Raw genomic sequence first — 16,060 nt, forward strand, 5'->3', positions numbered from 1 at the left:
GCACTGTCGATGACCCTTCCATCACTTTACTGATGATCGAGAGTAGACTGATTGGGCGGAAATTGGCCGGGTTGGATTTGTCCTGCTTTTTGTGTACAGGACATATCTTGGCAGTTTTCCACATTGTTGGGTCGGTGCCAGTGTTGTAACTTTACTGGAAGAGCTTGGCTAGGGGAGCGGCAAGTTCTGGAGTACAAGCCTTCAGTACTATTGCCGGAATGTTATCAGGGCCATTACCTTTGCAATATCCAGTGCCTCCAGTCATTTCTTGATATCACATGGAGTGCACCGGATTGGTTGGAGACCAGCAACTGAGATGCTGGGGACGACTGGAGGAGGCCGTGATTGATCATCTACTCGGCTGAAGATTACTGCGAATATTTCAGCCTTATCTTTTGCATTGATGTGCTGGGATCCTCCATCATTGAGGATAGGGATATTTGCAGAGCCTCCTTCTCCAGTGAGTTGTTTAATTGTCCACCACCATTCTCGACTGGATGTGGCAGGACTGCAGAGCTTAGATCTGATCCGTTTGTTGGCCATCCCTAATTTCATTAGAGAGGGCGCTGATCAGTGAAGGAACAGTGATATCGTTCCAATTCAGGATGGTGTAAGAGGAACATGGGGCTAATAGTGTCCCCATGCACCTTCTGCCCTTCTCCTTCTCGGTAGTAGAGGTCACGGGTTTGGAAGGTACTGTCAAAGCAGATTTGGTGAGTTGCTGCAGAGCATCTTGTATATGGTACATACTGCTGCTACAATGCGATGGTGGTGAGGAAGTGACTGTTTAAGGTGGCAGATCGGTCGCCGATCAAGCAGGTTGCTTTATTACCACATTTGTTGTTCTGTGATTTTAAATGCATGATGGATACAAAATAGCCAAAGGGGAATTTATACAAAAGGGCCACACAAAACATCAATAATGCAAGCTGTTTAGTGGCAATATAATCGGCGAACATAGGGGGGATGTTTCAGTAGCCGCCCAACTATGGCAAGGTTTCAGGTGGTGGGGACAGCTTGTCATTGGCTGCCAGGGGGAATCTACCGGTCCCACCAATGTCTACAGTGGCTCGCCCGTCTTGCCACCAGGAACCCGCTGCGGGGGGTCATTTTCAGGACCGGGGAACTCGTGTGTGGGAAGGTTCAGAAACTTCCACCCATAGATTCAGTTGACACCCAACAGCTATCTCACTACCTCCTCGTTTGAGCTCTCCACTGTCTCCTCCAGATAAATATTGGGAAGCCCAGGGTCATTGTTTTTGGTCCCACCACAAACTCTATTCCCTAACCACTGACTGAAACCCTCTCTCTGCCAACCGTCTGAGGCTTAATCAGAATGTGGGAAACGTTGGCTTTATAGAATCATAGAATCTTTACAGTGCAGAAGGAGGCCATTTGGCCTATCAGGTTTGCGCCGACAATAATTCCATCCAGGCACTAGCCCCATAACCCCACATATTTACCCTGACACTAAAGGCAATTTAGCACAGCCAATCAACCTAACCCACACATCTTTGGAGTGTGGGAGGAAACTGGAGCACCCGGAGGAAACCTAGGCAGACACGGGGAGAATGTGAAAACTCCACACAGTCACCCAAGGTTGGACTCGAATCTGGGTCCCTGGAACCGTGAGGCAGCAGTGCTAACCACTGTGCTGCCATGCCACCCATAATCATCTGCTGCTAAAATACTCATCTGTACCTTTGTTACCTCTAGACTTGACAACTCCAATGCATTCCTGGCTCTTCAATCTCCTACTCTCGTCCTAGGATCATTCAAATTTCTGCTATCCACATTCTAATTCACACTAAGTTCTATTCACTGATCACCCCTCTGCTCACTGACCTTTATTGGCTCCCAATTTTCAAATCCCTCCATGGTTTCTACCACTCTCTATCTCTTTAATCTCCTTCAGCCCTACAACCTTCTGACATGTCTGTGTTCCTCCAGTGAACATCCCTGACTTTAAATGCTCAACTTTGGTGGCCGTGCCTTCAGCTGTCTGAACCCTAAGCTCTGAAGTTTTCTTCCTAAACCTCTCCCCTCTCCTTTAATACATTTCTTAAAACCTATCTGTTCGGCTTTTGGTCATCTGCTATAATATCTCCTTATTTTCTCAGCATCATATTTTGTTTGTTAATGCTTCTGAGACATTTTATTACATTAAAGGCATAATATAAATACAAGTTATATTAGCTGGATAAAAATCAGATATGTGGGAGGCAATTGCGGGATTGGAAATGTATGACTTGTATGGCTTTGCTATATTTCAGTTCACTATGATTGGGTTCGACTGTATTTGCTTTCAGTAAATTGCTTCATTCTTGTTTGACAAACACAATTAATTCTTTCTATTCTGTCCATCTCCAAGCGGAATATTGCCTGTGTGTTACGGGGAGCTATTGATTGTCGATTGGCTGTTTAAACTCCTTTGCTGCTATTAGTTCTCCCATCAATGTTAAAGCTCCAATTTTAACTCTGCCTGTCTGGCAGGGGTGGCAGGCGGGAGGTTAAAATAATGATAGAACACAGATTGCTGCACATACATGATGCCAATCACCATTTTAACTGTGCAACTTTCAGAAGGAGCTGAAGGATCGACTTCTGATCGGGGCCTCATGAATACATGAGAGTTGGGATTCTGAATTAACAATTAACATCCCAACGCCATTATGGCTAAAAAAGAAATCACAGAAATCAAACTCAGCACATTACCCATCAATATTTCTGACTGGTTTGATCTCTAAGAGCCAAAGAAGTACAAGTTGAAGTGACATTCTGAGGCCGATGTGATCACAGAATTATTCATGGAATCCTACAGTGCAGAAGGATCCCATTTGGCCCATTGAGTCTGCACTGACTCTCTGAAAGAGCATCTCACCCAGGCCCTATCCCCTAATCCAATGCATTTACCCCACTAATCCCCCTACTAAGGGGCAATTTAGCGTGACCAATCAACCTAACCTGCACATCTTTGGAGTGTGGGAGGAAACTGGAGCACCCAGAGGAAACCCACGTAGGAAAGGGGAGAACGTGCAAACTCCACACGGACAGTGACCTGAGGCTGGAATTGAACTCGGGTCCCTGGTGCTGCGAGGCAACGGTGCTAACCACTGTGTCACCGTGACACACTGGTTTGATTTCCAGGAGAGTTCCCGTCTCCAATTCACTTCTGTTGCATTTTTCCTTTTACATTATCACCCTCAGTTAGCTTTGTCCTCTTCTTGTGGTGTCATTACTGGATGGAGAAATACATGGAGGAAGATGAGCAGCAGCTTTGGAAACCAACACCAGGGCCTAAAAGCAAGGCGTTATTATGTTATTACCATTAACAGAAGAGATTCAGAAAACATGTAAGTGGTCATAGTGGAGTGGTAGCAAGGGGTAACTGATACAAGGTTATGTGTTCTTACTTAGGAATCTTGCCTGTGTCTCTTCCTCAGCATCAAAAAGATTCTCCTGTGATTATGTCTATGAAATGGAATATGGGGGCAGCACATTGGCACGATGGTTAGCACTGCAATCTCACAGCGCCAGGGACCCGGGTTCGATTCCTGATTTGGGTCACTGTCTGTATGGAGCCTGCACGTTCTCCACATGTCTGCGTGGATTTCCTCTGGGTGCTCCAGTTTCCTCCCACAGTCTGAAGGACATGCTGGCTAGGTGAATTGGCCATGCTAAATTCTCCCTCAGTGTACATGAACAGGCGCCGGAGTGTGACAACTCAGGGATTTTCACAGTAACTTCATTGCAATGTTAATGTAAGCCTGTTTGTGACACTAATAAATATTTAAGTAAATGATACTACCTGAGATGCGAACGTGTTTCTAGCTCATTTAGCCATTAAAGATCAATAGATGACCATTTATAGATGACCACTGAATATATGCTTTAGAGGTGTATCAGATAATGAGCAATGTATTTACATATATTTACAGCTTGGCATCTTTGCAACATGCAAACGGGTTGCAACATTGCAACACGGGTTCATAGGACGCTCAAAGTGGCGTCGCAGGTAGAGGCTGTGGTTAAGAAGGCGTATGGAATACTGGCCTTCATCAATAGAGGAATTGAGTTTAGAAATCGGGAGATAATGCTGCAGCTGTATAGGACCCTGGTCAGACCCCACCTGGAGTACTGTGCCCAGTTCTGGTCGCCTCATTACAGAAAGGATGCGGAAGCCATAGAACGGGTGCAGAGGAGATTTACGAGGATGTTACCGGGATTAAGTGGTATGCCTTTTGAGGATAGGTTGAGAGAGCTAGGTCTATTCTCCTTGGAGAGGCGAAGGATGAGAGGTGACCTGATAGAGATGTATAAGATGTTCAGAGGTATTGATAGAGTGGATTCTCAGAGGCTTTTACCCAGGGCTGAAATGGTTGTCACGAGAGGCCATAGGTTTAGGGTGCTGGGGAGTAGGTATAGAGGAGATGTTAGGGGTAAGTTTTTCACTCCGAGGGTGGTGGGTGTGTGGAATCGGCTACCGGTAGTGGTGGTGGAAGCGGATTCGATTGAGTCTTTTAAGAGACTTTTGGATAGGTTCATGGAGGTTAGTAAGATAGAGGGTTATAGATGAGCCTAGAAGGTAAGGAAATTGTTCGGTGCAACTTGTGGGCCGAAGGGCCTGTTTGTGCTGTAGCTTTTCTATGTTCTATGTTCTATGCAAGACAAAAGGGTTACAAGCTTCTCTTTTGAATTTGGCAACATTTCCTATTTTATGCACTGAGTTATTTAAAACTGTCAAAGGGGAAGACTTTAGAAATGGCAGCCTATTCCTCATCCCTGACTTTAATTGCTCGATGCTCAGCCATCAGAAAAATAAAATGTAAAATGGGAAAACAACATTTACAACTAGCAAAACAAGAAGAAAGCTTTAACAAGTCAACTTGAAAGGCTTAACTCATGTTAAAATTGCAATTTTCGTAATCAATTTATCCTAATTTTTAAAATATTGCATTACTTTGCATAATTTCAGATCTTAAATTAAATAAATGGCATAGGTTCCTTCACTGCCACTGGGTCAAAAACCTGGAACTCCCTCCCTAACAGTGCTGTGGGTGTACCTGCACCGCATGGACTGCAGCGGTTCAAGATGGTAGCTCACCACCACCTTTTCAAGGGTTATTAGGGTTGGGTAACAACGATGCTCATCCATGAATGAATTTTATTTTTGAAGTCACAATGTTAAGTGTTACAATGGCACTTGATACTTCTATCCATTGTCAACAAAGTGGTAAAGGATTGCCAGACTATGCATTAGGTTGTGTCAAACCTGTGACGCTCCCATTTGTTACCAATGAAATTTCTTCCAAGATTTTCTCTGCTCGGAATAAGACCTGGAGTCAAATTCATCACATTGATGTCCTTTTTGTACTTGCACCAAGCCACAGGTTTTGATAGCCACTGGATGTACACAGAAAATAGATGTTTACAATAGCGTATACATTTACAATAGTTAGCAGCTCCTGGTTAACCAGAGACAACAGAATGTCCCCTAGCTCCTTTTGTCTTCCTGTCTGTCATATGACAAGGCAGCTTTGCTGCGCCAAATTACATTACTCCACATCCTTCAAGGAAAGCAGTGAACTTGAGTTATCAGATAAGCAATGCTTCTGTAAGATGCCTGATGCAATTGTACGTTGCAGGCTCAGAGATTTATCTGACAACTCCTATCATTGTTTGGAAAGGCTCACAAAGACTCACTGGTATCAGTGTTTAAGGCACGTGTTTTCCTGCCCCCTAATCCAGAGCTTATTTCATGTTGGCAGATGCCTCAATGATAACAGATTGGATCAGCCTGGAAATTGCCCACTGAGTCCTCCAGGTGGTTATTTCTGTCATCCAGCCCATCTCCTGTGGGGAGAGCAAAATTAATACCCACTTTGTCACACAAGGATTCCATTTTATAATACAAACAGCCATGAGTTTTGCTTTATTAAAGTAGAAGTGTATCTGCGCAATTGTCATGTAACTCTAAACATAATACATCAAGACAGCTTTAGACTTAATTGGTGTTGTTCAGTCACCTTAAATCACCACTTTTGTATTCTTTAAAATTGGAAGCTAAAGGCTGGTCGGTGCAAGAGAATTTCCTGATGTAAAAGTCCACACAACCACTGCATGATTGGGAAATATCAGCCACGGTACTTTAAATAAATCATCTTATGCTGCCAATTATAGATTCTCTGTGTGTTTCAGATGCTGCAACAGCACCATCTGTGATAAAAAGAAGCTGATGATTTGTCCAAAGTAGTACATGCCTGCTGCTTGATCAGTGAATTATATTAATTCGACAGGTTTTTTTAAAACTATGCAGATAAAATGAAAGAATGAATTAATAACACAAACCTTGAACTCAGAAATATCTGGACCTTAAACGGAATCAGTTGGGGAAATTTTAAGCAATTAGAATAAAAATTGACCTAATAAGTGAAAATGCAAATTTATAGAATTCTACAGCCACTGTAAGAAATTAGGGTCTTTAATGCGCAGGTATTTTCTGCATTTTATAGAATTTCCTAAGCAGTATTGATTGCTCAGGTGAAAAGAGGATTTCTAAACACTCTGAACAGTCTTAGTTCAAACTACCATGTTGACATTCCAAAGCTGTGAGGATGGTGTTTTGTAGAAAGGACCAGAACATGACCCACAGCAGGATCTCAATATCTTACAACCCCGTCCTTTGGGAAGGAAATATTTTATTAACCTCTCACAACTAATTTTTAATTAACGCAATTAATTCTAAAATGCAAGCTGTTTCCCTAATGTCTTGATTACATGTCATAGATAACATGCTAGACTTTCTGGAATTATCTGATTATTTAGTTTGGCACTCCCCACCTACAGATCCTACGGTTTCCCCCTTTGAGAGGAAAATACCCTTAGGGTGGAATTCTCTGGCCTTACCTGCCACTGGGACCATCTGGTCCCACCGAAAGGCAGTGGACTTTTGGGTGGTCTGTTACATCCCTCACTGCAGGATCACAAAATACCGGCCTTATTCTTTTGCTGGAGAGCTGCTAATTTCTGGGCTCCAACCATATAAATCCATAAAGTAAAGCAATGGGTCATGTATCACTTAAAATATTCTTCAGCTCTACCTTCACCTGTACCCATTTTGTGAATAATTCTTATAAAGCATTAATTCTCCCTAGCCTTCCACTTTGGGGGAGGCAATGACTTAGTGGTATTATCGCTAGACTATTAATCCAGAAACTCAAATAATGTTCTGGGGACCCGGGTTCGGATCCCACCACAGCAGATTGAATTCAATAAAAAATATCTGGAATTAAGAATCTACTGATGACCATGAAACCATTGTTGATTGTTGGAAAAACCTATCTGGTTCACTAATGTCCTTAGGGAAGGAAATCTGCTGTCCTTACCTGGTCTGACCTATATCTGACTCCAGAGCCACAGCAATGTGGCTCAGCTGCCCTCAGGCAACTAGGGATGGGTAATAAATGCTGGCCAGCCAGAGATGCCCATGTCCCATGAATGAATTTTTTTAAAAATTGCCCCAGTCCAAAATTCCTTTTACTTTTACATTAATTTTACTCTAAGATGATAATGGTGATGAGGCAGTAAAATTAATTGTCTTAAAGTGAGTTTCTCACTTGAATATGTGTCAGTGTCATGATCATTTAAAAATGTTTTCTTTCCCTTCAGATCGTATTAACCATTTCATGTCATGCTGTTTGTTAAGTAATCGAGCAAGTCCCATGCTTCAGTGCAGTTGCACTATGTACTCACGTGTCAATTTCTCCACTAGTTACAAATCACTTCTACACCCCCCACACCAGTGTTCCAATTCCTTCTTTAATCTTCTGTTGGAATTTCATATTCATATGTCATCTTAACACATTTTCCGATCAGTTGGATGTGGCCTGTACTGCTTTATTTTTAACCAGATTTTCTATTTGGGCAGTGTTCTTTCATCATTCTTGGAGGTAGTCTCTCTCTCTCTGTCTTTTTGCCAAATAACTTCATCATCTGGGGATTCAATATCTTTGAAAGAATTCATCATTCGATCATTTTTCCCGACTTTCCAGTAATCTTCTCAAAAGTCCAAAGGAAGGTCTCCATCTCAAGATCTTTGCTTCTCTCCCTCTGTATGGCCCCAATGTCTTAGGTGGTGGCTAGGTTAACAAATACAGATCTCTTAAAAAATTCACCTTAAGGATATCTCTTAAAGATATCTCCAAGAGAAAGCTGTCGCCTTATTCAGCTCATCTACACCATCCTTTCACTACAATGTACATCTTACGCATTCCATTAAACTATACCCAAGGTGAATTATTCCAATACCCATTTGGTGTTGTGACATTTTTCCCTAACTCCGTCTCTTATTCTAAATGGGGCGTCCCATTAATTACTATTCCATCACTTTGTGGAGTTCTGGTGAATCTTTACAGTCGAATAAAATATTCTTGTAATATCTTTAAAACAGAAATCAAACATTTCAGATTGATTCAGGGCATTAAAAAATTTTGTTTGCTTGTTATTTCTCTTAAACAACATCTTATTTTCTCAAAAGTAGCCCCTAGTGCGGGCGTGACAAGGGTCGGCCAGAGAGGTGGATACTGCGGGGCCCTGATGATGGCAGGACCGGGGGCTCTTCACGGGCTGACAGACGGGCATCAAGTCTGGGATGGGCCCTGGCACTACGTAAAGTACATAGACATGCATTGATTTTTAGTGGCAGGCAAAAACAAGGGCAGCTGTGTTAGTGAATCAGTGTTCAATGGGCGGTGAAGGTAAGGCGATAAATTAGCCTTCTCATCTGCAGCTTGTTTACAGAGATACAGATGTGTGTTGTTTTGTGTAACAATGAAATAAATTTCAATTCTTCTGAGCCTTTTCTTCCCAAACATTTGAGTTATGCAACCCCACCCCCGAAGCAAAGAGGTTGGACCAGCCTCCAGTTTGTGCCTGACTTTTCATTTTAAAATTATCCCAAATTTAGAAAGCAGTGTTGTTGGACTGACAGGTTTTTTTTTAAGTGTTCAGTCCATTTCTTCCAAAAACAGTTTTTTATTTAAACTGAGAAATCTCTGGGACTGTTTCTTCATTAGCTTTTTTTTAAATTAGAATTTGTTTATCTCTTTAAGCATCAGATATTTCCCTTTGCATGCTTAAAATAGCAACTCACAACAAGTAATTTGTCAATTCCAATTTCAGAAGCAGACCCAGCGATTTTAAATGGTGGTTGTGCATCAGAGACAGAAGTGTTTGCAAACGGTCTGGAGGTGATTTCTATATCTCCATACTCAAACAATTCTGCTGCAATCTTCCCAACATTGCGTAGGGTGTTGGATGAGGCGAGAAAAGCTGTGTGCGACTCGTCGGCTTCGCAGCCACTTTTTTTCACCTGATTTAACAGCACTCTGTGCAATTATAGAGAGTCAGCAAAGATCACACAGCCAGCCAAAGGGGCACGGGGCCTAAACATGGTCAAGCCAAGAATTTAAGCGCTTTTTAAAGGATGCCCCAAAATGGACCTACCCCTCCCATGGACATTAAAACATCCCCCACAGACATGCCCCCTCCACCCCCCCCCCACCTCCACCCCCCCTCCACCACCCCCCCTACCCCCCCAACCCCCTCCACCCCCCCAACCCCCTCCACCCCCCCATCTCCACCCCCCCATGCCCCGCCCCACCATCCCCCCTATGCCCCCCCCCACCTCCACCCCCCCACTCCCCCCCACCCCCCCACCACCCCCCACACCCCCCTCATCCCCACCCCCACGCTCCCCCACCCCCACGCCCCCCACCCCCCCACCCCCCCACCACCTCCACCCCCCCCCACCTCCACCCCCCCTCCATCCCCCACCCACCCCCCCATCTCCACACCCCCCTCCACCCCCCCATGCCCCCCCCCACCTTCACCCCCCCACCTCCACCCCCCCACCCCCTCACCCCCCCATGCCTCACCCCCCCCATGCCTCACCCCCCATGCCCCCCCCACCTTCACTCCCCCACCCCCCCCACCTTCACCCCCCCCACCTTCACCCCCCCACCCCCCCCACCTCCACCCCCCCACGCCCCCCACCTCCACCCCCCCCACCCCCCCCACCTCCCCTCCACCCCCCCACTCCCAACCCCCCCCCACCTCCACCCCCCCCACCTCCCCCCCACCCCCCCCTCACCCCCCCACCCCCCCCCCCCTCACCCCCACCCCCCCCCCCCCCCAAAGATGTCGGAACCTCCTTCCCATGGACATCGGCAACCCCCTCATCATGGACGTCAGGAGCCCCCGACAGATGAGGGGAACACCCACCAACCCCCACACACAGAAGGGGAACCCCTCCCACAATGGAGGAGGGTGTTAGAATGTAACCGGTGACAACTTTGTATTGGATATAATGTGACCAATGGTAACAAGCTGTAAGGGTCAGCTGACACAGTAAACCATGGAACCAATTACAGAATGATGTGATGGTCAACTGACTCACTATAAATAAGAACCTGTTGGGTATTGTGGGGAGCTTGGATTGGCCCAGGGCGAGGCCCCAAGTTTGGAGTAATGAAGTTTCTTTATTAAACCCTTTCTTTGATTTATAAGTTGGAGTAAATTTTGTTATATTTTTATTGTCTGCATTTGAAGAGTTCCTTCTGATGAAACATGGGTAGCAGAGGAAAACCCATCATAACTTGGTGTTTGTTTTGAAGAATTGCTACAACCATGGCAGAAAGTAGAAGTAAACCGGTGGGATTGGATTGTCCTCCTGTCTTTTCAGATGCTGAACCATATCAGCAATGGAAGGCAGAGCTGGAAGTGTCACCACAACACCAGAAAAAAAGCAAGGTATGACATTAGCTTTGTCACTTCCAATTAGGAGCAAGATAAGGAGCAAAGTATTTTCCGATTGGACAGCAGTTGCCCTAAATAGAGAAGAAGGGCTACAGTGCCTGCTACGATACTTAGATAAGTTTTACCAAAAAGATGAGTTCTTGGAGAATTATGAAGGAGGATGATGTTTGACAGGATTAGGAGACAAGATACCCAGTCCAATGAAGAGTATATCGTGGATTTTGATAGGGGCTGTAACAGCCTAATGAAATTTAATTTGGAGATTCCAGATGCAGTATTGGCCTTTAAGTTGTTGGACTGTGCATGTCTGTCGCAAATGGATACTCTTTTAGTAATGACTGGAATACAATTAAGGAGAACAGAGCCCCCCTTTGATCAAATGTCAGCATCATTAAAAAAGTTTTTCGGGAAACAATCCTTCCCCGCCACCTTGTTCAATATAGACCGGAATGCCATAGCCCCCAGAACAGAGGAGTCAATGGTGACTCAGCCGCGTGCCAGACCAAATGGTGCACGAAGACCCTTAACAGAGACAGTTACGTTAATAACAGGCCTAGCGTCAAAAATGAGGAAAGAAGGCGCACATTGGAAACTGATAAAAGACATTTAAATCGAAGGAATGCTAGAAAGATTGTGAATCGCTGTTTCCAATGTGATTCCCCTATACCACTACATTGTAAACTGTTCGAAAAGAAGAAATCGTGTCTTTGAAACCACATGTGGCACAGAATACGTGGAAACCGACAGTGACGAGGATAAGGATCAGGAAGGCATTGTTTTGGTGGCAGAAAAGTTGAGTCCCATAATGAGCATCCTGGTGATAGACTTTCAACTGTGCTGTTTTAGATAGTGGATGTTTGTCCACTGTCTGCTGTCTGCGGCCAAGATTGGCTAAATTGTTTTTTAGAGTCTCTTGATCATAAAGACCGAAAGAAAGCAAAAGAACATGATAGTTCCACCTGCTTTAGATTTGTAGATGACAACATTCTGACATCCTCCAAAAGGATGATACTTTCCTGTTGGATTGCGGGAATTGGTTTATTTATAAGTACAGATGTAGTTTCCAGTGATGTACCTTTGTTGTTAAGCAGGTCTGCGATGAAGAAAGCTCAGATGATCATCGATTTGAAACAGGATAAAACTGTGGTATTTGGGAAAACCGTGGACCTATATTTTACAAGATCTGGCCATTATTGTCTTCCTTTAAGCAAACTGAAATTATCAGACCAAAGGATTCATGAGGCATTAGTGTCGCTGCACGATGGACAAGAAGAAGATTATTCTGAAACTCCATAAGCAGTTTGGTCATCCAGCAGCACAGAGGCTGAGAGCACTGCTGCAGGATGCAGGTGTGCTGGACAAAGGATATAATGATCTCATAGAACAAATATCAGCCCAGTGTGAAATCTGCATAAAATATAGAAGGACACCCCTGCGTCCAGTCGTGAGTCCACCGTTAGCATGAGATTTCAATGATGTAGTGGCGATGGATCTAAAGATATGGGACAAGGATAAAGGCATCTATCTATTGCACTTTGTGAACATGGCCATGTGGTTTAGCATGTTCATGATTTACAGCCAAGATAAAAAGACCATTATCAATAAAATTATGACCCACTGGATTGGAACATGTTTGGGGGCACTGTCTAAATTTTTGACAGGCAATGGGGTGAATTTGCAAATGATGAGTTTCAAGATATGTGCAAAAATGTAAATATTGTAATAATGCACACTGCAGCAGAGAGCCCATTCAGCAATGGCCTCTGTGAAAGGAATCATACAGTTATAGATGACATGTTGCATAAAACTGTTGCAGATCAACCAGGTGTAAATTGCAGGTTGCATTAGCATGGGCAGTGCATGCAAAAAATTCTTTACAGATGGTGGGGGGCTATAATCCATATCAGTTGGTATACAGGAGGAATCCAAAGTTGCCGTCAGTATTAACAGATGCTCCCCGGCACTAGAAGGGACAAGCATTAGCTCCATGTTTTCTGCACATTTAAACGCTATGCATGCAGGGAGAAAGGCCTTCATTAAGGTTGAGGTTTCAGAATGGATAAGAAGGGCCCTAAGACATCGCATAAGACCATCGGAGGTATACTTCGAGAAAGTGGGTTGGGTCTACTATAAAAGAGAGGGCAAAAAAGAGTGGAAATGGCCCGGTAAAGTGATAGGAACAGTCGGCAAGGTAGTTATATTACAACACGGTAACCAAACGATGCGAGCCCACTCTTTGAGAGTGGTGGGAATTGGGTATGAATTTGGAGCATCTGAGCAAGATGCAGAAGCACAGGAGACACCTTGTACCTCACATGCACATACCCTGAGCCAATATGAAGATCAGTCAAATATAAATGAGAGGGAATCTGATGATCAACAAAGTACCAGTGAAGCAGGGGATGAAGCTGCTACTTCAAAGGTTCAGCTATCCAAAGTAGGCACAGTGGTATCATACATACCCAAAATGTCAAGTGAGTGGAGGGAGGCCACTATAATTGGGAAAACAGGAAAGGCCTCAGGAAAGTACAAACACTGGCTCAATATCCAAGAGCAAGGGCCAAAGCTATAGATTGGGAAAATGGGGTGGACAGATGGAGACCTAAGTCCTGAGGATGAGACAGTAAGCATTCGTGAACCAGGAAAAAGTCACGAATCTGTGACCAAAGGGTCAACAGCGAACAGCGGTCTGAGAGTAGCAGCCCTGACAGAAACAGACATGGCAGTAGAGGCCGGAGTTTAACGAGGAAGGCTAGGAATCAAACCAATGATAAGAATAGGAGTAGAAGCCCCCATAGCTGCAAACAAAATGGAGCTTGGGGAAGTAAGAGGAGCCAAACAAAGAGCTGGACAGTTGGAAAGGTCATGATGTGGAGATGCCGACGTTGGACTGGGGTAAACACAGTAAGAGCTTTAACAACACCAGGTTAAAGTTAGAAACTTGATGTCTGTGTCAATATGCTTTAACCTGGTGTTGTTAAAACTCTTACAGTTGGAAAGGTACCAGATGAAGGGCAACCTGCTTTGTCCCATAGGTGGGTTCGCACAGAGAAAGTTTAGCAAGATGCGGCGTATAAAGTTAAAGCCAGATTTGTAGCCCATGTGTATGAGGAACATTTGGATGGGAGAAACATTAGGGTTGATTCATCCACAGCTGGGAAAGTGACACCGAAAAAACTTCGCTGTTTTAGCATCTAATAATTGGATGTGTAAATCAATAGATAGCAAAGCAGCATTTCTGCAAGGCGAAACATTTCAAGAAAAGTTTTTTTTGAGGCCACCCAAAGAAACAGCTAATACACAGGGGCATTTGCGGAACTTGAACAAATGTGGATATGGGTTAAGTGATGCATCAAGGGTTTGGTATTTCTCTGTATGATCTGCGTTGCTGAAGACTGGTGTGTCCAGTTAAAAGCAGATCCAGCAATGTTTTACTGGAAGGCTAAAGGAAAATTAGCTGGAATTTTTGTGATGCATGTGGATGGGGTGGTACAGAAGAATTTGAATAAGGATAATTGAGAAGTGAAAACAGAATTTAAAGTAGGTGATTTTCGATGTCTTGATATCCAACAAAGTACCTCTGGTGTGATGATGAGTCATCAGGGATATCTAAACAGTTTTGATCCCATTCCCATCACTAGAGAAAGGTCAATGGAAAAAGAGGAACAGGCCAACAAAAAAGAAACAGAATTGTTGAGGAGTATGATAGGACAGCTAAATTGGCTATGCACACAGACAAGACCAGATGGGAGCTATAATGTCCGAGAACTCAAATATGTTGAGGCACGCCACAGTCAGAGAGATCTTGCAGGCTAATAAAACATTAAAAAAGCTAAAATTAGAGAATGTGTGATTAAATTCCCAGCACTAGGAGAACTGGAGGATACAAGTTGGCTGTGTTTAGTGATGCTTCACATGTCAATCTACCAGATGGACATTCAAGCGGGGCTGGATTCATAGTATTCCTGGTAGGTAAGGAAGGAAAATGTTGCCCCTTGGTCTGGGAAACAAAGAAAATAAAAAGGGTAGTCAAAAGTGCATTGGCAGCTGAAACCCTAGCATTAGTGGAGGCGTTGGATATGAGGATATATTTGTCTGACACATTAACAGTACTATTTTTTATGGGCACATTGGGTAAGAAAGTACCAATTGAGTGTTATGTGGACAATGTTCACTCAACAAAAAGTGTAACAGAAAAATGACTAAGAATTGATTTGGCCAGCATTAAATAAATGCTGGAAAACAAGGAAGTTTCCGAACATAACCGGGTTGGTGCAAATCTTCAGGTATCAGACCGTTTTACAAAAAGGGGTGCAGGTACTGGAAAGTTATTAAGAATACTGGAGGATGGTTGTCTTAAATTATTTTGAAAAAAAATTTAAATAAAGGGAATCTGTTAGAATGTAGCTGGTGACAACTTTGTATTGGATGTAATGTGACCAATGGTAACAAGCTGTAAGGGTCAGCTGACCCAGTAAACCATGGAACCAATTACAGAATGATGTAATAGTCAGCTGACCAGCTGACTCAGTATAAATAAGAACCTGATTGGAATTGTGGGGAGCTTGGATTGGCCCAGGGCGAAGCCCCAAGTTTGGAGCAATGAAGTTTCTTTATTAAACTCTTTCTTTGATTTATAAGTTGGAGTAAGTTTTGTTATATTTTTATTGTCTGCATTTAAAGACTTTCTTGTGATGAAACACCAGGGGACACTGCCAGAATGCCAAGGGGCAATTTCCAGACATGTCCCTCAACCCCTGGAGGCTACCAGCACCTCCATGCCCAATATGTAGTTATCACAATTGGTTTTCACTTTTGAAAATTAATATTGATTTGCGTCAGTGTGACATCACACCTCCAAAGGGGAGAATAAACATCATGGGCGGACATTACAGCGTCACAGAGGGCAGTGAGTCTTTGGAACTCTCTTCCTCAAAAAACATTTGTTTTGTTTAAAATCATCACAAAATAATCTGGGAGATCTTTCACTGGTCTTCACATCTTTCCTCACATTAATACCAAATAGCAAAATACAGGGCAGGCATTTCAAACTTCCCTCCTGGGATATGGAATACCCTAGGATTTAACATCAGCATGGTGGCACAGTGGTTAGCATTGCTACCTCACAGCGCCAGTGATCCAGGTTCAATTCCCGGCTTGGGTGGAGATTGCATGTTCTCCCCGTGTCTGCGTGGGTTTCCTCCGGGTGCTCCAGTTTTCTCCCACAGTCCGAAAAATGTGCTGG

This window comes from Mustelus asterias, chromosome 1 (assembly GCF_964213995.1).
Source record: "Mustelus asterias chromosome 1, sMusAst1.hap1.1, whole genome shotgun sequence".
Lineage (NCBI taxonomy): Eukaryota > Metazoa > Chordata > Chondrichthyes > Carcharhiniformes > Triakidae > Mustelus > Mustelus asterias.